The following is a 20,804-nucleotide window of genomic DNA, read 5'->3' as shown; positions in this document are numbered from 1 at the left end:
GATCTGGAGGCCAGAAATTTCAGTTTAAAGAGGCATTCAAAAATTCTGCTAAAAATTCTGTTTAAAGGCAGCAGCAGGCACGTGCTCAAGTTTTAATTTCTCCACATTTCTTCTAGAGACTGTTTGAACTCCAATAAAAAAGAGAGCTGTATTTCTAAAGCATCACAAAGCCAGGCAAAGTCAAAACCTGACTCTCCTTAGAAGCAGTGCTTATAAGATCTGCATGCATTATTGCAGAATTTAATCAGGAAACCGGATGAGGGGCAGCATTTTCAGGTATTTAAGATCCCTTCCTATTTCATCAATACTACTGTCTATTCAGAAAGGCGCACAATTAAATTTGTGTTCTTATATTCTCTTAAGCAGGGAAATACAGCTCAGCACTGAGCCAGTTCATTTCTCCAATCATGCAACCACCAAATTAAACTGCGCTCCTGCCTGCTAAAGGTCTGTACACAGCCTTAACAGACTATCGGGACTAGAATAAACTGTCTTTTGAACCCAAAGGCTCTAAAGCAGGATTTTCAAGCACCCAACAGCTCTCACTGAGTGCCATGCAGAATCACCTCTCCCCCTAGACTAAGAGCAATGGTTGCTGCTGGGTGCTAAGCTCTTTTGAATATCTGGCCCACAGTCTCCTCCATCAGCTTGAAAGAGATGGTTGCTTGCTCTGACACGGACAGAAGGTTATCGATGTGAATGGGATTTCATGGCTATTGTCCCTTTGCCATGCGATCCTTGAAGAATGCTTTTCAACAGGACCAGCATGGTGTTTTGATCCATTTATGTGGGACTCAGCCTCTCAGAGTAAGTGGGATAAATTCAGTTCAGTGTTTCCAAATGCAAATGGTGCTCAGAACATTGCTTGCAACCCACACATCCCTTCCCCAGGCCTGTCCCTTCAGGGGAACAAATGATGCCTGAGCACTTGACTTGAGTGCCTATTCACAGGCTGATGGAGAGACTTATTCATGCTAAACTGCTACTCTTCCTTGCAGCAATACACTTGAAGGAACAGGAAATTAGAGCTGCATTGTGAAGCAGGCAGGATTCCCCTATTACAGAGATGGATAGTCTCCATTTACCTCATTACAATCTCACCACCTCTCAGGGGAAGAGCCAGGGCATTATTCTGTCTGGACTCCCTGCACTTCTACACTAAGAAGCAGAAGAGACGAAAGGGCAGACTTATATTAAACACTTAGAGAGAGGTTGGTCATTTTATTTTAGATCCAAGTTTTGGCATTCCCCTTGAGGTACAAATTAGCACAGCTTGGGCTCAGGAGGGTTTTATTTACGCTCCTTCATGTTGGCTTTAAGAACATAAGAGCTGCCATACTGGGTCATAGCATGCTCATCTTGTCCAGTAGCCGGTCTCTGAGTGTGGTTGGTACCAGAGACTCAGGGGGAGTGTATGGAACAGGGCAATTATGGAGTGATCCACCTGTCTTCCACTCCTGGCTTCTGAGATTTAGGGTCACTTCAGGCATGGGGCTGTGTCCCTGACCATCTTGACTAATAGATATTAGTGGACCTATCCTCCCTGAATGTCTCCATTTTTTTTTTTTTTTAACCCAGTTATACTTTTGGCCATCCCAACACCCCATGGCAATGAGTTCCTGGCTAGCTTTGTGAAAAAGTACTTCCTCTTTTTTGTTAAACCTGCTGCCTATTAATTTCATCGGATGACCCCTGGTTTTTGTATTATGTGAAAATATAAATAACCCTTCTCAATTTCCTTTTTCCACACCATTCATGATTTTATAGACCTTTTTCTAACAGGTCCAAGCCACTAGAAAGTTGGAAATGCCCACTGGCCATTGATTTGGCAAGAGAAGATCAGGACAATCCACTCTAGTCAGGAGAAATAATTATGACAATGAGATATAGGTCTCCCCTCTTTTACAGCTCACAGGCACGACTGCTTGCCATCAAATTGCATGCAGAAAAGTTGGTCAAATCTTAATAAATATTTTGTAAAGGGTTAACAATATGTTTTAATAAATGGTTGGTCAATTGTTATAGATTGTCAGAGTCCAACAAGGCAATAGGTTGCTTATAACCAATTATACCACCATCTATTGTGGCACATCTAACCATCTATACTATTAACATGCTACTCATGTCTGTGACATGCTAGTAATATTGAATAATCATTTCTTAACCCTTTATAAGCCATGTATAATTCACTTATAAGTATAAAGCGAGACTGAAAAGCCACATTCACCTTCGATCTATCTTCATTTTTATATAATATACCAGGAAAGTCTATAAGCATTATCCTGTCACCGAGCTGTATATACAGGGGTCCCTTGGCTGGAATTCTCGCAGACTCAGGAACATTTCTCTGAAGGAGGAAGAACTCGGAAGTGGCTCTAGTGGAGTCCAAACCTCTACAATATACTCTTAATTTGAACAGTCAGTTACCATGACAACATGGCAGGCCCCATCAGCTTGAAGGCTTCCATGCCATCAGATGATTTGAAATCCCTGTATTATCTGGAAATGTAAAGGCTTTGATTCATCTACCACAGTGTCTACACAAAGCAATGATTTATTACAGCATGCTGGGCAAGGGCTGCCAGAGTTTGCGCGGAGACTGAAATGAGGTTCTCCCCTGGAGTCTTGGGCAGTTAATTCCAGCAGCACATGTGACTGTGCCCTTTTTTAATGTTAATACTGCTTTTAATACAACGAAATATTGAAAAGGGGTCATGGTCAGGTTGGCTAAACTTCTGTAGTCTCATTATAAACAATGCACAGTGGAAGTTGTTCCTGAGGAGACCATCACCACCACCTGGCAGGATGAAATTGGGGTTAGATAGCAAGTCTGCCCCCACAATGCTGTTCAAGTTGAAGACAGAAATTCACACAAAGCTCTGGCCAACTGTCACAAAGTCTGTAGGAGTCCCCGCCTCTGGCTGCAGAGCACAAAGCAGACTGAAGAACGCTGTGCAGAGCATATGGGGCAGTATAGTCCCTCCAGGTTCTTAAGGCCCTGAGCCTGCCAGCTCTTCTGCACGTGTTTAGTTTTAAGAATGAGTAGTCCCAGTGAAAGCTTATGTGCTTAACATTAAGCACATACTATAGGGGAAAGTTCTCCATGGCACAGATGAGAGTCAGGCATCCAACTCCCATTGGCTTGGGGTGGGATTTTCAAATGTGCGTAAGGGCTGATCTTCCCTGCAAAGTTAGCTTGTGTTATAGCTCAAGTGTTCCTGTCACTCTGACACCTACCTGCCCCCCACTAACCCATCCCTCATGTGCAGTGGCACTAGGAACATGAGTTGGCTGGCATGAAACTGTGACAGGGATGGTCAGGCCTAGAGTTCGGCTCTGTGGCAATCAGACCTAGTGGTTGGAGCCAAGGGGTCAGAACCAGACTCAGGAGTCCAGAGCAGGGATGGAACAGGGCTGGAGAAGGCTACCGCTTGTGGAATCTCTTACCACAATCAGGTGGGAAGAGTGCCAAGCCACTGAGCAACACTGGGCAGACTGAGTTGCTGTTTCTCTGGTGAGGCTTATCTACCTGCCCTGAGTGAGCGGACCAGCTCCTAGCTTGTGGATTGGCAGGAGTCTAGCACAGGACTGACTCATCCCTGCATGGGGCTTACTAAGGCTCTAGTTCAGAGATGACACATTACCTTAAAGGTACCCAAGTAGGCACAACTCGACTTCTGGACACCAGTTAGCTCTGTGATAACACTGGAGGACCACTAGTCCTCCAATGCCTTTCCACAATTCCCCCTAAGTGACTAAGGAGCAAGTCATGGGGACCAGATGCTTTTGGAAATCTCACCCTACGCTGCCTAACTGCCCTTTGTACCTTTGAAAAATGCCCCCATGCACTGGCAAGATCAGAGTTCTTGTCAGTTCTTGTCCACATATCTAAAGCATGTACTTTAAAACCAGGGCATATTGACTACTAGTCGGCACCAAGCACATCTCTAGCTGGGCTCTAAATATTGCAGCTGTATTCACTCAGGCACCATTAACACATCTGTAGGAGATTACACGTTTCAAAGGGCTCCCAAGGTGGTACAGAGACAAGCCATTTAGATACAGCCCTGCTAGCATATTGCATACTCCCCATGTCCTAGCCCCATGCTCCATAACCAGGAACCTTTGTGTGGAAACGGGAACCAGATCCTTTGTTTCCTGAGAGCCCATCTGCTTCTGCTCCTGCTCCTTCTCCACCTGAAGTCTCTCATTTGTCACAACACAAAGGGTTGGCAGGAAAATGATTAGTGTCAGGATTATTGCCTTCAGTGGAGGGGAGAGCAGGATGTAGGGACTGGAAGGGCATCTGGAGGTTAAAACTTGGTTTTCGGAAGAGCTGAGTACTCAAAACTCCAGCTGAAGTCATTGGGAACTACAGTCCTTGCAACCTGGCAGGAACATTCAGACTAGTCCTAGATATCGGCGCTCTCAGTCTGAGTTAATCTAGCATCTGCATCTCTGCTTAATCCCTGGGATGAACCTTAGTTAAACAGAGGGTCCAGGTCCCTGCTGCCCTGAGCCATGTGCAGCCTTTACTCCATGTAGAGCAAGTACACAAAGCTGCCATTCTGATTCAGTCTTGTTTCACACCCACTTTGCACATGCTGCCATTCTGATTCAGTCACGTTTCACACCCACTTTGCACAGGTGCACCTGACTGCACAAGATGCCAGGTGACAGAGAATCAGGCCCAGGAAGTGTCTCTTGTCTGGGGGTTACCATCTTTCTAGCCAGAGCTATTCCAAAGCTATTTCAAGGGTTCTGCTTGCAGGAATTCAGCTACATGAGGCTCTGGATGGAGAGGATTTTGGTCTTTAGAAGGAATACAAAATAGCGGGCTGCTACTTCAAAAACCCCATTTAATGCAATAAGCATCTTAGCCCTTGTCTATATGCAAACTTGCTCCAGTTTAGTTAAAACTAGCTCAGATGGGTTTACTTATTGATTTCGGTTTATGAGTAGCTTAATTCAGTTTATCTTAAGCATGGTTCCTAAATGACAAATGCAACTGAAACCAGGTGTGGCTTACACTGAAACCAGTATCCACACAGCATTTTGCACCAGTTTAACTTCATCAGTTTAAAGTCACCCCAATCAAAGCCATGCGGCTCTGGATTTAGACATGGCTGTTGATGACTTTTGGGAGCTGACTGCACTGTACTCCCCACCAGCTTTCCCACACCCCTTCCCACTCTTTAGAGGTGTTTCTATATGCTCATTCCAGTACTACTACTGTCATGTTTACCCCCTCTTCCCATCTTGCAGAAGCCCAGCCACTTTGGCTACAGCACAGAAGTTAGGCAGCACAGCTCCTCCTGTGCCAGATATCATTCGCAGTGAGGCTCCCAGGAGATGCAGGCAATCCACTCCCTGTGCTCCTCAAACCTAGATACTGCATCTCTGATCTATGACCAGTCTCTGCTAGCCTCAGGTCTTGTCTCACTGACTCCCTCGCAGAGCAGCCTGAGGCAGCATTGTCATGTGGCTGGACTAGACGGAGATCAGTCAGTACACCGAATTTTAAATAATTAAACGTGCAGTGCTTGCTAAAGTAGTGTTATGGCACACTCCAGTAACATGCAGCCTGCAACCAGCCTCTTGTCCTTAGCCTGCCTCAAAGATCAGTCACTGCTGCCCCTTCCCACTCAATTCTGCCCCGCTTACCCATGCCCTGCCCATCCCAGCTGTGCTGAGAAAACATTTGCAGTGTGGGACAGCATGGTCCCGTGAGTAGGGCACAGAACTGGGAGTAAGGATGGCTGGGTTCTATTCCTAGCTTTGATCCCTTGCAGGACCTGGGGAAGTCACTCTGTGCTGGGTGCTGTACAAACACAACAAGGCCTTCATCGCCATTGGAACCTCTAGGAGCCACTGTAAGACAGATACAGAGGGCCACATTTTGCTCTCAATCATCAATGTAAATCCAAGTCACTCTACTCAAGTCTTAATTACTTTACATTTTGCTAGGACCACGTTCTGATTCCAGGAAGGGATGGGCTCTTGCGCAAGTAGATACAATCTGATCAAATCCTTTAGGAATCTGGTGATGGCAGGGTTGGAAAAAGGGGATTTACTATCTAGCGAGACATGGAAGGTTGAAATAGCTGCCAGATGGTCCCTTACAGAGCTAACAGCCGAACTCTGGTTTAGATAGAGAAGATAGTCCAGTCTGAGGTCCAAGAAAGCCCGATCTGGAGATGCACCTTTCTGATGGGACCAAATGAAGAAGTGTTTCCACAAAGCTAGGTTAGTGCTCCTATTTGAGGGTTTTCTGCTATTCAGAGGCATTTTCTGAAAGACCTTCTAACAGAACCTTTCAAAGGATGTTAGCCACAAAGCATTCACACTGTCAGATGGAGGTGACTGTCATTCTGGGAAATCATGTCTGGTTCTAACAGGAAACGCAATGGAGGCTTGACTGACAAGATTAGTAGAGTTGAATCCCAACAAAACTACTGCTAAACTATTCAACAACATAGTTCAACCCATTTTACTATATGGGAGATGGATCTGTTGGCCCAAGTGCAGGACTTTCCTTTGGCAGATTGTCCCATCGAGTAAACTCCCAACACACAAAATTTCCTAAGATGGTGGCAATGCCAGGATGATTGCCTCTGCTACTTTAGATACATTATATTTCATACATCTACATACTATACCCCAACTCTGGTACCATCGCAATTAAAACATGCACTCCCCTAATGTTAAACAGAAGACCGGAAACAAATGTGATAGACACACTGCTTCTACAGAAAATCACTCCTAGTTCTCAACAACACTGAAGAGTTCTGTGTAAGCTGGAAAGCTTGTCTCTCTCACCAATAAAATAGATAATACCTCACCCATTTTGTCTCTCTAACAACACTAACAAGGCACATAGAGAGGGACTATGTAAAAAACAGAGTAAGTGATTTAGGAGCACAATAATCACGTTAAGTAGATGCTTTTGGAATAAACACACAGCAGATTTTCTCAAACTTAAATCAAAAGGCACAATGGAAGACCAAGAAGAAACAGCTTTGTAATTACTGAGACACGTGAGACAGACACCACACAGAAACCCACTAAGGAGCAACCTATGCCGGACTAACAGCACTACCTGCACAGTGTCATGCAAATAATTACTCAACTGTAAACCCTACGTAATAGGGTTTCTATTGTGCATCTGTGTCAGATGCATGAAACCAGCCAGCTGGACTTCCTGTTCAGCATTTGATTAAGCTGTCAAAGGGAAAACAAAATAGTTTTCCATGCCCTCTAGCCTGCAATATCATCACCTTGACCAGATGGCTATCGGACCAAAGGGCAGATTGCTTGGTCAGATGGTGACCAGATTAGCATTTGGTCTCCATCATCATATGCTTACGCAGCTAAAGCAGGCTGGGAGTGATGGCAGTCACGACAACTCACAGAAGCGAAAGCTAAAGAAATGGGATCAATAGAGAAATGGATAAAGAAAAGTGAGCCTGATTCTCTTCTCAGACCAGCTTTACAGCACAGCAAATAAATCTGCAGCCTAGATTAGTATCAGGTCCAGACTTGTAAAATGGGGGATTTCAAAAGCACCTGAAGAAATCAGGGGCACAAGCCGCACTGACTTTCACTGGGACTTGTGCTCCTAACTCTCCCAAGTGAAAATCGCACCCCGATTTCTTTATAAAATAGTTTTAAACAGATCTAGGATCAGATTTCCAAGTGGCATAAAAGTGTTGGACACCCAATTCAATCCGAGATCCTTTGAAATCCCAGCCATAAAAATCTTGAGTAGAAATACTGGGGCCAGATTCATCGTGGCAGAACTCTTCTCTCACAGCTTTAAAGCAGCCAGTGAAAGGGAAAGGAAAATCAGGACTGTTACTTTTGGAAATCAACACCTGCAACTTCTAACAATTTTCTGAAGTTACCACAGATAAACAACCCATGATGCAAAACCAACTTTCCCACAAAAAGGCTTGCTGAGTAATCATTGTGCATGAAATCACATATCAACAGCCTAGTTCATACCAACAAGACTGATCTATTAGGTTATCATCTCTCACATCTACGATTTAGTGAATTCCTCCAATCCAAGCTTGTGAGAATTTCCTCTCCATCAGATCACAATGCCACAAACACCGCAGGGAACAGTTGTGGTTGTGTTGTTGGGACAAGTGGACCACCTTGTGAGCCCAGCTAGGGTCACATAAGCAGGGGTGGAATGTGCTCTTCGTCCCAGAAATCTTTCCCCTGGATTGTACTCAGAGAAGCCACCAACCATACAGACACACTGGCACTTGTTACTGGCCAAGGATTTAGGACAAAGTAGGTTTATGCCCGATAAGAACTTACAGGGGAGTTTGCTGGTATTGTTGGTATTTCCATCTTTAACAGCAGTAAGAACAAACAGGAAGAGCACCCTAATGCAATTTTCCCTTAGGTAACAGTTCCTGGATTCTTGAGCTTAGTTATAATGGATAAAATATTTTGTTTACTTTATGGCTCAGTCTGAAAGAGGGCAAGATATTTCATTAGCCATGCTCAGAAGCTGCCCAAGGACACTAGAAACCCTGAAATTAATTACAAGGAGTATGTCTGCCACATAAGCAATCAGAGATGCATTCTGACTTCTCCATCATCATGTGCTTATTAAGTCTGAAGTGCAGGACAACACTGCTATCTTCTGCTCTTGTGAAAGTCAGTCCCATCTACAGTTAAACAAAACCTAAGTTATGCTGCAGGGGTCATAGGATATGCAATTCACCTCTTTCTGCCACAGTTCAGGGAAAACAAACAAAGCCTGTGTTTTAATTGGCCACCAGCTGTAATTATTTACAGATTCACTATTTACAACTGTGACTGAGTGGGCTACTGAGGGCAACAGAAATCTGTGCAGTAAGGAACGAACAGTTGGTTGGTTTTTTTTTTTTCTTCTAAAAAAAGGCTCCCAAACACATCCAAGGAAGAAGCTGCTCAAGCAATTCACAAGATAGCTAGCTCTCATTTAACTGGATTCTGATGGCAGACACACACCAGGAATCATTGAGCAGTGCGCAATTTCATTAAAGCAGCTTTGCTTAGATTTAAAACTAGAAGAAACTGTAAACTCTACTTTTGCATAAACCAAGCAGCATTTCCGCTCCAGAGAAAATCCATGCAGGAGACTGATTCCAATGCTAAAAATATACACGCATGTATACACACTTGTTGAAGAGACTACTGAGAAAAGTCAGAGTGCTTGAAAGGCTGACTTCATTTTTTCTAGATAAAAGGGATATTGACAGTGGAATAATTACATTGAATAAGAGCCATTCAGTCAGTCAATAAAGAGAGAGCAACAGATGGTCTGGCAGATATTAGCATAAATTATGCATTCTATTGATATAGGTGATGTTCTTTGTCGCTGCCTAGCCAATACGGGTGGGATAACATGGCAATGTAAGTAAATATTATGAGGAAAGGACTTCTGCCTCCTGCAACATGATAAAAGTTGCATGAAGAGGGCAACAGCTGGTATGTGATTTTAGAATTCAAGTGACTGCTTCGATCTAATTAATTTCCAATCTAATTTTTTAAAGAGGCTTTTAAAATAAAAAAATCTGACACATCATATTCTGAACTTTATGGTCACTCAAAGAGGGAAGGAGAGCTACTCTGGTCTGGCACGTCTTAGAAGAGTTCATTACATGTAAGTGATCATTTCGAATGCAAATACAAAAGTATGCCCCAATGTATAAAAAGGGAAACCCTACATGCCTTTTAACATTTTTATTTTTTGAGGAAATACCTAGCACTTTAGAGACAGGAGCACCTTATTTGTGTTTTTCTATTACTGCAATGTCTTCAGGTCTCAACAACTGTGAGGAGGGTCCTGTTGTGTGAGGTACATAAGCCTAGAAAGCAAGTCCTTGACTCCAAGAGCTCTCAGTTTGAAAATTATGTATGTGCTTAATTACTGAGTAGTTCCACTGATCTGAAATCAATTTACAGTGGTAAAACTAAGCACAGGCATAAGTGTTCGCAGGATTGGGGCTTAAATAGCTAATACACAAAGAGTGGGAGAAGAAAGGCAGGCTGATCACCACCACGTTACAGCTGGGAAATTGAATCCAGGGCAGAGAAAATGACTTGCCCAAGGTGTCATTGTGAGTCTGCGGCAGAGCTGAAACCAAACCCCGATCTACCAAGTCCAGTCTGGAGTTTTAACCACAAGAGCATCTCTAAATTATACCAATAGACTAGACGTTAGTCAGGATACACTGACAATCCCTGTACTTCCCAAGGGTGCTCCCTTAAACTCAACACTTCATGCTTTCTAATTGGCATGTAGCAGTGACTCTTTCCAATACAAATATTTTCAAAGCCTGAGTAGACAGTGGGCCAAATCCATCCCAATAGAACTACAAAGATGTTTAACTGACAAAGCAGCCACAAAGGTGTCCCCACTTAATCCAAGTGTGAAGGGGCTAGTAATTGGAAGATTCAAGTTGTCACAGTCAGAAATACCTGCTTTTGAAAATAGACTTCAGCTATTAAAAGCAATTACCAGAAAGTCATCTTTGTCCCCATGCCAAATGATTCACAGACCAAGTATCTCATGTTAATTTCTTTTGAAGAATTCATAGCAGAAAGCACCTCCTTTGATTTATTCAAATGTACTTCAAAATCCATGGATAATTAATTCCATGCACATTCCACACAGTGTTATGTAGTGACATGCTCAAGCATTTCAAAAGGACAAAATATTTCTTTTCCATTCGAATACAGACTATTCAACCAAGAAAACAATGCTGCTGAGGCGAAGAAGGCAGGCTATAGGGCTAGGGTCTGATTTACAAACCTACTGCTCACCACCAGCATTATCTACATCTTTAGGCTTCCCCTACCCCCTCCTTAGCTCTTTCAAGTAATCTCTTAAGTCATGTATTGCACCAATAAATTCAATGCTGTGCATGTTTTCCTTGGATTCCAGGGGCAAAGTCGCTAATGTGCCTATTGGAGCCCAGTACAAAATGGGCATTGAGTTTCAAAATCTAATCTGCAGATTTTTCAACTGTCACAAAAGCAAACTGAAGCGGAAGCAAGTAACTTAAGATGCAACAAGCTGTCTGATCCTGCCAGAGCGTGCTGCATTCAACAAGCTCCAGAGGGTTAAATTCCAAAAGAGTTGCTCATCCGCATGAAAGGAAAGCCCTGGTAGGAGTCAATTCAAAGCAAACCAAACACTTTTATGATCTATATTTACCTCAAGTAATTGCAATGGCAACTGGAAGCATCTCCAGGAAGCACCAGAACAAACCTTTATCCCTCTCAAAAGCCCTTTTAGAGACAAAAGTAAACAGTGCACCTAGAGATAATTAGGTGGCTTTCCTTTTTTATTGCCATATTACAAATAAGGAAATTCTCAGGCTTTGAGGGTGTGCTTCTTGGATCAGAAGTTAAAGTGACTGAAGTATGCAGTCAATTATAGATTCCTAGACCAAATTCACCCCCAAGATAGTTCACCCAATGTCAATGAAATGAGCTGGACTCCTGAACTCTTGACTAAGCCGTGACTCCTTCTGAAGAAGAAAGCCCAAGATTTCCTCTGACTAATATTTTCCTTTCTCTTCTCCATTTTAGCATGTCTTCTAGGCATTGAGGTTGCAAAGAGAAGGGAATGCACAGTGTGTCATTTCTTGATTACTCACAATTCTTTCTGCAACGACATTTCCTCCAGGAAATGAGAAATCACTGGAATCCACTAGAGCAAACACACCGGACAGCACAGATGGTCAGAACTATTTAAGTGATCGTGCTGTGTCCCCTAAGTAACATCGCTAAACAATGATGCTCTTGGAGATAAAGGGCAGGCAGCTTCTGCTCACTTCCCCACCAGGGAATACACAGACCATCCTTACACGGACCAGTTTTTTATATCAGTTTTTATTGGAATAATGCAGCAGACATATGACCAAGAGCTACCAAAGAATTATTCAGCACAGACTATGTATGGTGTAGTTATTAAGACCATTCATTTACCTCCTACACATCCCTCAACCCCTTGTTACTATCCTGGGAGGAAAGATCTTTCCCTTCCACTCCTCCTTCCTTTAATCCCCAGCACAAAGGAAAACACTGTGGCCAAGATTCCCAAAGCCAGGCATCTAAAGTCGTTTTTGGGCACCATAATAGCCAGTGGAGGCTGAAATCAAATGGGAACCACTGAATACTCAACACATTCACAAAAAGCCAAGCCACTTATTTAGGTGTGTCAATGATGATTTAGGAACCTGTTAGCACCATTTAAAACAAAAGCCTCTTCACTACAGAGGCAGGTTTTTCAAAGGTACAAATGGCAGTTCAGTGACTGACTCCCATAGGAGTTTGGTGCCTTGCTACCGGGTGCTTCTTAGAAAGACTCCCCCAAAGTCAAATGTTCTTATTATAAGGGTCGCTGTAAAGTTGAGATCCCCATGCTTGAATCAACTATGGCAATCAGACTAGTGTTGAAATAGAAATTTATATGCATGGAGACCCTCTCAGACAAGCACTGGGAGAAACCTGGTGAAACAGGAGATCACAGACTTCTTCAAATGCAAATTTTGGTTTCTTTCTGGCTAAGCAAACAGAGGGTAGCCACCTTTCTGTACATGGAGGATTAGCGAGAGCAAAGTCAATATTTGGCCACTGTGAATGATAAGCGAGCTCTATTTTGCTCTTTTTCATATAAAATCATCCCGCAAAAGCAGGTGGGAGGTTGCAGGTGTCTCCCCCGCAGCAGCTGCATAATTACAAAGCCAGACATAGAACCATCAGATTAGAAGGGACCACAAGGGTCATCTAGTCTAACCCCTTGCCAAGATGCAGGATTAGTTGTGTCTAAACCACTGGTTTTCAACCAGGGGTACATGTACCCCTGGGGGTATGCAGACGTCTTCCAGGGGGGTATATGAACTCAATTAGATATTTGCCTACTTTTCAACAGGCTACGTAAAAAGCACTAGTAAAGTCAGTACAAAATAAAATTTCACACAGAATGACTTGTTCATACAACTCTATATACTATACACTGAAATGTGAATGCAATATTTATATTCCAATTGTTATTTTATAATTATATGGCAAAAATGAGAAAGTAAACAATTTTCAGTAATAATGTGCTGTGACACTTTTGTATTTTTATGTCTGATTTTGTAAGCAAGTAGTTTTTAAGTGAGGTAAGACTTGGGGGCGTGCAAGACAAATCACATTCCTGGAAGGGATACAGTAGTCTGGAAAGGCTGAGAGCCACTGGTCTAAATCATATCCAGCCTCCTTTTGAAAGCCTCCAGCAAGGTTATCCAAGGAAGGCAGGCAAAGGAGCGTTTCTAGACAATAAAAATTCCTGGAAGTAAAAACAAAAAATTATGGGGTGTGGCAGGGAGCGGGGTGGAGGGGGACAGGTCCCACACCAGCTACACCATCTGGGCTGTTCTCTTCCGAGCACAGAGCTGCCAACTGGGCTCAATCAGCCCAGTGGCCCCAGCTCATTGCATACCCCATCTCGCTTTGGAGGAAGGTGCAGGAAGCCCTGCAGTGGGCATTGATACAGATTAGCCAAGGAAGCACACATCCAGAATGGACACCAGCTAGCCAGAGCCCGAAGTGGAAGATGAGTCCAGGCCATGGACAAAGCCCAGCCTGTCTGCCCTTTACCAGCTAGCAGAGAGGAAAAGGTACTGGGAATCTCCAGCTAGATGCTGTCACAGGACCCTGCTCAGAGCTCAGTTTTCCATATCAGCCTCAGGCTCAGAGACAACTGATAAACTGGAAGCCTCCCTTCATTCTGTGCAAGCTGAAAGACAGGAGGGGACCACAGGTCTGCTCCAGGATGGCAGTTCCCAGGATCCCTCTACCTGCCCTATGCACACATCCACAGGCGTGCACATGGACACCGCTCTAGCTGCAGGACTCCAGTTGCACAAGAAGCTGCAGTGCATGGGAAGCTTCTTTCAGAGTTGCTCGCTGGAGAGCTTTTGTTTTGGCTCTTTGGTCTTGCCCAGGATGCAGTACGTTCTCCACTATAGTCACCTGCTGAGCACCCATATCTCTTGGTCCACTCATGTCCCAGGGCCAGAAAGCCAGGGATATTTTCAGCTGGATTAGAGGCCAAAGTAACGAAGTCAGTGGTGGTATCAATAACTATTCGATGCTTTTGAAGAGACAGAGAAAGGTCTAAGCATGTGAAAACAGGAATTGTTCCCAATTACTGCACCACTTTCCATGTAATGTTAGAGCAACATCCACAGACAGCAAGGAAAGAGCTAATCTGGTTAAAGAGGACAACTGGCTCCCAGCTAGCCATTTCACAGCAACCTGCTCTCACTACCCAACTGGGCAATTCTTGGGGTGTGTGGGGAAAATCAGTTTTTACACCTCCCGCTGTTGTGCAATTTGTAAAACACTTTAAAATAAGACACTGTCTCCCTACAGCCCTGTGATGGGGCTCTGATTCCTGAACATAGGCCTCTAAGCATGAGCACAATACATGTTAACAGCCACTCTGCAGCATTGCTGTGGCTGTAGTTCCCATCCTAAAAGTGGGTCGAGACCTCATCTTGTACAAGTTCGGAGGCCCCAAATCCTACCAACAGGGTATGCAGGTCCTTGAGTACTAAATATAAACCCATCAGTGCTTTTTGATAACCTTCCCATCAGCATGGACCTGGCATGACCAATCAGAGAGCCCCATGCAAACCTAGAGAAACTGCAAACTAAGCAGTGAGAAAAGTCAGCTCTTCATTCAGACACCAGCCATCAGGTGAGTGTCAATGACACAGCAATGAGAAGGAATCACTGGTCGCATTTCCATTTCTCTGGCCCGTGTTATCCAGGAGCCAGGCTAAGTGATCATAGTGGTCCCTTCTGGCCTCACAACTTATGAAGTGGGTGCCTAAGTCCTTTAAGCGCCTTTGAAATCCCAGCTAAGATGTATAAAGGAAGGAGGATAGGGGATAAGACACAGCCAGTGCTGACAATGAACTCTACCAGAAGTGCTGTGCTACAGGACAGGGGATTAAGTCTATGATTCTGTAATAAATGCATCTGCAAATGATGCATCAAGGGAGCAAGTCTGTAAAGTCCTCTCAGCACGCGGGCTACATGCCTTTGATTAAGCTGCTTGGTTTGTTTCAGGGCATGTTACCAGGAGATTCTTAACATTTTATCTCCCTCCATTTTAGAGTCTCGGATCTATTCATTTGTCTCCAGAACAGACTCACAAATGTCGCAGGACTATCTAAAAGACCAAGCCAAAGCCACTGTGTCTTTGGAGTAAGATTCAGAAGGGCAGCTGCTGCATCTCCGTGCTCCAGTTCATATGAACTAGACATCCTTGCCAAAAAAAAAATTTTTTTTTAAATAGTCCAAGGAAGAGATGGAAACAGTAGTTTACTTTTGCCAGGAGAGGCAGAGTTCCTTACACAGCTGCTGGAGTCTGTGGATTAACTTCCTGGTACAGGAAATGATAGCAATAATACTATATTAAAACAGTGCTACAGAAATGGGAAGGTGAAGAGAGTGCACAGTGAAACGGGAGCAGATCTGTGACTCTTGGTACCGGTCACTTAGTTCGGCTCTCTCAGAACTACCAGAGAGCAGCCATTCAACCCAGGTAACTGGGGAGAAAGTGGCACGCAAAACCTTCCAAGCCCCAGTAAAATCAAACCTCAGCATTTTATAAACTCTAAGCACAGTAGGTCCCTGTTCTCAGCAGTAGCCTTTGGATGTTACTGTAATACAAATATTAAATTATAGTTATACTAAGGTTAGGGGGAAAAAGAGAAAATCCTTTGATTAACCTGACAAAACCACCTCCTTTCTGCAATACACTTCTCCTGATTTCACAGAGAATGTTAACACTGTCCAACACTGATGCTTAATGTTCTCTTTTCCCTTGGGAAAGTCATTGTCTGTCTGTGTCACTGCCCTCTGTAAAACAGGGATAGTAATCCTTCACCTGTCTTGTCTGTTTAGACTGTAGGCTCTTCCAGCAGGCACTGTCTCATTAAGTATCTGTGCAGCGCCTAGCATAATAGGCTCCGACCTGGGTTGAGGACTCCAGTGCTACTGTAACACAAACATTAAGTATTGATTCAGAGGAGTAGCCATGTTGTTGTTTTTGCTGTATACAGACTGAGAGTCCTGTAGCACTTTAAAGACTAACACATTTAATTTCTGCAGCCATCAGCTTTCATGGGCTGCAACCCACTTCCTCAGATGTAAGGAACAGAAATCAAACAGGTATATATATACACATATCCAAGACTAAGGAACAACAATGGGGAAGTAGTTGAGGCCTATTCATAACCATTGATTAGGAGGTGAGAATGTGTGAACAGTGACAATTAATTCTTGTAATGAGATAACCATTCCAAGTCCCTATTTAGACCCAGTTTGATTGTGTCAAGTTTGCAGATCAGTTCAAGCTCAGCAGTTTCTCTTTGAAGTCTGTTTTTGAAGTTTTTTTGTAGAAGTATGGCAACTTTCAAGTCATTTAAGAGTGTCCTGGGAGATTGAGGTGCTCTCCGACTGGTTTATGGATGTTATTTTTTATGTCTGATGTGTCCATTTATTCTTTTGCGTAGTGACAGTCCGGTTTGGCCAATGTACATGGCAGAGGGGCATTGTTGGCACATGACGGCATACATTACATTAGTAGATGTGCAAGTGAATGAGCTTTTTATGGTGTGGCTGATATGATTAGGACCTGTGATGGTGTCACTAGAGTCAATGTGTGGGCAGAGCTGGCAACGGGGTTTGTTGCAGGGGTATGTTCTTGCGTTAGTGTTCTTCTTGTATGGTGTACTGTTGCTGGTGAATATTTGTTTCAGGTTGGGGGGCTATCTGTAAGCAAGGATAGGTCTGCCTCCCACAGCTTGAGGGAGTGAGGGATCATCTGTTAAGATAGGTTGTAGATCCTTAATGATGTGCTGGAGAGATTTTAGTTGGGGGCTGTAGGTGATGGCCAGTGGTATTCTGTTGTTTTCTTTGTTGGGTCTGTCCTGAAGTAGGTGACTTCTGAGTACCCGTCTGGCTCTATCAATTTGTTTCTTCACCTCTCCAGGTGGGTATTGTAGTTTTAAGAATGTTTTATGGAGATCCTGTAGGTGTTTGTCTCTGTCTGAGGGATCGGAGCAAATCTGGCTGTATCTTAAGGCGTGGCTGTAGACAATGGATCGTGTAATGTGTCCAGAGTGGAAGCTGAAGGCATGAAGATCTGTATTGCGGTCAGCTGGTTTTAGGTATGGGGTGGTATTAATGTGACCATCCTTTATTTGTATTGTAGTGTCCAGGAAGTGGATTTCTTGTGTGGACTGGTCCAGGTGGAGGTTGATGGTGGGGTGGAAATTATTGAAATCCCAGTGGAATTCTTCCAGGGACTCTTTCCCGTGGGTCCAGATGATGAAAATGTCATCAATGTAGGGTAGGTAAAGGAGAGGTGCTTGGGGACGAGTGTTGAGGAAGCGTTGTTCTAGGTCAGCCATAAAAATGTTGGCATACTGTGGGGCCATGAGGGTGCCCATAGCTGTGCCACTGACTTGAAGGTATAGATTGGCTCCAAATCTGAAGTAGTTGTGGGTCAGGACAAAGTCACAAAGTTCAGCTACCAGGTGTGACATATCATCAGTGAAAATGTTCCTGGTGGCTTGTAGTCCATCTTTGTGTGGAATGTTGGTGTGGAGAGCTTCTACATCCATAGTGGCTAGGATGGTGTTTTCTTGGAGATCACCGATGGATTGTAGTTTTCTCAGGAAATCAGTAGTATCACGAAGATAGCTAGGAGTGCTGGTGGCATAGGGCCTGAGGAGAGAGTCCATATAGCCAGATAGTCCTGCTGTGAGAGTGCCAATGCCTGAGATGATGGGGCATCCAGAATTCCCAGGTTTGTTTTGACTCTCTCTAAAGTATTAACTTGCACTAAAAAAGTACAATTGTGAGGAAAAACTTCCTCTCACTAATGTCATATTCTACTGCCTTTCTGCTAGTCACACCTGCTCTACACAATTCAAACACAAAAAGCCCTCAACAGCCTGGAGTGAAACTGAGCCAGAAATTCAGAGCTGGGCCTGAAATGTAGCCAATTGTGCCTAGAGACTGCAGCACAAACAGTACAGCTCATTCTCCACTATACGAAGTCCCCCCAGGGAAAGGAACAAGGCAGAGTTTGGCTTAGGCCAGAAGAGCCAGAAAATTAACACATTTGAAATGCGAGCAGTAACCCCTTTGCTGAACTGCATGCAGCTTACCAAAAAAGTAAAGAAAGAAAGTTACAAGGACAAAACTGAAACAAGGTAAGATGCTTGTAGTAATGTGGCTTATTCCAACAGCTGGTTCCTGTCAGCTAAAATTCAAAACACCTAGCTTTCCACCAGCTGCGAAAGGTCAGTGAACATGTTCCGTGCAGGTCTGATTCCCAGGCATGGAAACAAGTGCCATCCCCTTGCGCTCCCTCCTGGGTAGCACTGTGTGGGAGCCAGGACAATCAGGAATGGTGTTATTTCACAATTCCCACATTGTGAGCCAAAAGTACAATGTTGGGCCACAGTTGAAAACAGCCAGATAATACACACAGAAGAGCCCCGTTTGTTGCTTACCAGTGGGGCACTGATCAACAATGACATACAGAGCTTCTGAATGCAGCAAAACAAGGACAGCAGTCAACTCAATGAGCAAAACCATATTAAAGGCTCACAGAGAAACATTACCAATTAGACACAAAGGCAAATCTGCTGCCTGGAGACAGCATGCTTTCCATGCTGCATCTCTGACGGGCCAGGAGTGCAGATGTTCTCTGCTCTTCACATGTGGATTTCAGTGCAGAATACTTAGCTATAACTAACATTTATGCTCGCTGGGGTTTTTAATTGCATTAGTTAATTTAATTTTTATGTCCATCACAGAACGCTCATGCAGTGCTGCAGCACAACCGCTGACGTCAGCTGGGGGCGGGAGGGATGCTTGGCACTTCTAAAAAAATTCAAACCCAAGATGTCAAGTTGGGGACCCAAAAATCACAGGCCACTTTGAAAACATGGGGCAAAGTAGCTGGCCCAAGTTCCTCAATGAGTCAGAAGAATAGCCAGCAATAGAACTGGGGGGGTAAGGGTAAATTTAAATTCCTGTGCATGCTCCTGCTGCCTCCTTAAACTTAGAGCCAAGCATAAGCATCCATTGAATATATTATTGCCATCTTTTAACACCTTCCAATTTTACTCCTATTTATTTGAACAGAAGTTAAAACTCCTGAGGGAAATATTAACTCTTACTGAACTACGAACAACCCGGTCAATTACGAAGGCCTACACAAAGTTGGTTAAAAAATTATCAACATCATTCCCCATAGTAGCTTCACATTTAAATATTTTATCATGAAGCTTTACATTTCTCCTCATTGTGAGTCAGACTCATTTCTATTAACTCCTTAAAACCTTTGGATGCAAGCCCAGCAAAATATCTCCCCTCAACAGAGCCAAAGAGGCAGGGATTGGAACACTACATGCCTCAATGGGAATCCTTTAGGCATTTGAGGGGAGAGCATGACCAACACCGTGGCTCAGGCTGAGAGAGCATGAAAGCAGACGACGGTCATTACATAAAATTGCTCAAAACTTAAGATGTAACAGTTACCTCTGCTATGTTACACTATAATCCTCCATAATTAGGACTTTCACTATATGCAATTGAAAGGACCTGCATTCCATTCTTTAGTCTCATATGACTCAGAAGGGCGGAGATTTTACATCTGCAGCTAACAGAGTTATACTGTGAATGCTGACAGAGAGGGCCTTAGCAAGTACATACAATATATAGCTGTAGCATCATCCCCACCAGTCTCAGGAGCATGGTCTCTGAAACGCAGGCTCTCTCAGGAGAAGACGAGCCATGTAAGATACCCGTGGGCAGGCTTCTGAAAGAGAAGGACGGATTGTGTGTAAACTAGAGGCTAAAAGATTTAGGGCTTGATCTTGCAAGATGCTCAGAAGACCTTCACAGGACTGACCCACAAATGCCTACCCCACAGCTCCTTTCAGAAGTAACCTCATTGTTTGTAAAGGGTGTGAGCAAGTTACCGAAGGAAGCATATCATGAGCTATGCTCCCCATGGTATTACCACTAATATAACCCCAAGCTTCATGACAAGCGCAGATGTCCACAAGCGCTATGACTTTGCTCTCTGCTGGTCACAGCCAGCTCTTCATTCTGAGCCACTGAAGCCTCAAAGTCACAATGTGAGTGACCCAATGTCTCCCTGGAGTTTGGGTGCTAGCAGGGATATATGTAACCAGAGGAGGCCCAGCCAACTCAAACAGCTGCACAGGTTGTGTACACAAGGATGGAGTCTGCAGGAACCTGACTGAAAGGAATGTGCAACGTAGCTTTTAACTAACCCTTTCAGCAATGAGTTTCTGAACACCGTCACCCCCAATGAAGATCTGCATTCACAGCTGAAAGAAACAAGACAAAATGGCAATGTAAAAAGAGGAGTTGAAGTGAGCTGTTTTTGCTGTTTTACAGAATTGACTAGGATTCCTATTAGAGGTAGTTTTTTGTAAAACCTGTTATGGATGAAGTACTTAAATGCAGCCAGAAATGTATCAACCTTAGGATGAGGCCAGAAGATCTATTCATGATTGTGTATAAATAAGTCCAATTTTCAACTGTATTTCCTCATAATTACTGACTCACACATCTTGGTTCAAGGCACGAACCTAGGAGGAAAGGTTAGTGCCAGTATTCCAAGATAATAAATACACATTCCTGTATATACAACTGCAAGATCAGCTGGAATCTACTAGCTCTGTTGC

The 20,804-nt window shown here is 43.8% G+C and overlaps 1 protein-coding gene across 2 annotated transcripts in view; it reads right to left on the bottom strand.

The window, feature by feature from the left end:
* SIPA1L3 (signal induced proliferation associated 1 like 3) overlaps positions 1–20,804 on the bottom strand; it is a 116,842-nt gene that overhangs the window by 64,991 nt on the left and 31,047 nt on the right. The window contains exon 1 of one of the 2 annotated variants that reach the window (XM_067556600.1): positions 19,828–19,868. The exons of the other annotated variant lie outside the window; for it this stretch is intronic. The gene's annotated coding sequence lies outside the window, so the exon portion shown is untranslated. Of the gene's footprint in view, positions 1–19,827; positions 19,869–20,804 lie in introns of those variants that run through there. 2 annotated transcript variants of the gene reach the window in all.

The sequence above is a fragment of the Emydura macquarii genome, unplaced genomic scaffold (assembly GCF_026122565.2).
Source record: "Emydura macquarii macquarii isolate MOO-44397 ecotype Brisbane River unplaced genomic scaffold, CSIRO-AGI_Emac_v2 contig_1790, whole genome shotgun sequence".
In the NCBI taxonomy this organism is placed as follows: domain Eukaryota; kingdom Metazoa; phylum Chordata; order Testudines; family Chelidae; genus Emydura; species Emydura macquarii.
This window is presented reverse-complemented; position numbering and strand designations above follow the sequence as displayed.